The 1,336-nt window shown below is 55.2% G+C and overlaps 1 protein-coding gene across 1 annotated transcript in view; it reads left to right on the top strand.

Moving 5' to 3' along the window:
- KCNN3 (potassium calcium-activated channel subfamily N member 3) overlaps nt 1-1,336 on the top strand; it is a 201,039-nt gene that overhangs the window by 188,657 nt on the left and 11,046 nt on the right. The gene's annotated exons all lie outside the window — the stretch shown is intronic.

Genomic DNA, 1,336 nt, shown 5'->3' with positions numbered 1-1,336 from the left:
GGAAGGAAGGAAGGAAGGAGGGAGGAAAAGACAGCTCAGTGCCCCCTGGCAATCAAAACCTGTGTACCCTAGCCCATGATCCCAGATAAAGTGTAGGCGCTCCCCCGATGGTTCCAGCATCCACCAGGGGCAGTGTTGCCCACTTTGGGAAGCTGTGGTACTCTACACCTTGATTTCTTCATCTGTAAAACGGGGGCAATAATCTATCTCAAACCCAAGCCCTGTGCTGTGCAGTCACTTCCGGCTCCCAGCAACCCTCTAGGGTAGAACCGCCTATCGGGTTCCAAGGCTGTCATGTTCAGAGAAGCAGAACTGCTGGTAGGTTCAAACCCCCGAACGTTAGGTTAGCCAGGGCTCCTGGGATAACCTGCCTAATCGGACTGACTGACGATTATATAGATGTGCAGGCATGGAGTGCCCAGACCTGGGCTGGCACCTGGGCGCGTAAATCTCCCTCGGCAGCATCAACGCCGTCTGTACTGCCCCGTGTGGCCCTCACAACAGCCTTTTCACTAAGGAGGCATTGTGTCCCGTCTTACAGACAATTCAAAGATGCCCTGGTGGCGGAAATGGTTAGGTGCTCAACTGCTAACCAAGAAGGCGAGGTTCCACCCCGCCAGTAGCTCAAGAGGAAGAGAGGCCTGACCACCCTTCCCAGGGAGTTTTCCGCCTGGGGAGCCCTCCTCTGTCCTACAGGGGGGCATTTGAGTGAACCCTAGCAGGCCTGGGAAAATAGGTCTGGTGCTCTTCCAGGAGGAAGACACAGGGTTCGTCACGGGCCCAGATGGGATGGATGACAGTGGTAAAGACTTGAAGGAAGAACCTGCCCAATGCCACCCCCTCCCAACAGGAGGGGTGCGGGAGCAAGGCTTCCCTTCGGGGACACTGTCCGCTGCAGCCCCACAGACCCCCTCCCCTGCCTCCTCCACCTTCCCCTCCTCGCAGGGACACCCATTTCCAGCTTCCACCCACCACCTGCTTCCTCAGGCAAGCACGAACCTGAGGTGGGCAATTAAGTCATTTGAAACCATTTTCACAGTGGCTTTCGCCGGAGCAGGAAAGCCATGTTTGTGTCACGCAGATGTGTCTGAGAAGACTTGGCTGTTCTTTTAAAAACATCACTTCAGCGCCAATGAAAAAGATCAGCCAACCTCGGTAATAAATTCTTTGAACATACACACGCAGAAGTTGTCCGCCTGCAAAACAATGTTCCCCGGGCCTTCCCACACGTCTCAGTGTTTTAACAATGTCCCATCTGTTGGTGTCAGCCTGGAGGAGCCGGTCTGTTACCCTCCTGGCCTGCTCATCCCTCCCTGGCTCATTCCTTGACTTCGCC

Source organism: Echinops telfairi, unplaced genomic scaffold (genome assembly GCF_000313985.2).
Source record: "Echinops telfairi isolate 266 unplaced genomic scaffold, ASM31398v2 ScPeMD7_7425;HRSCAF=8463, whole genome shotgun sequence".
Classification (NCBI taxonomy): domain Eukaryota; kingdom Metazoa; phylum Chordata; class Mammalia; order Afrosoricida; family Tenrecidae; genus Echinops; species Echinops telfairi.
The sequence above is the reverse complement of the archived record's forward strand: the minus strand, read 5'-3'. Positions and strand labels throughout refer to the sequence as shown.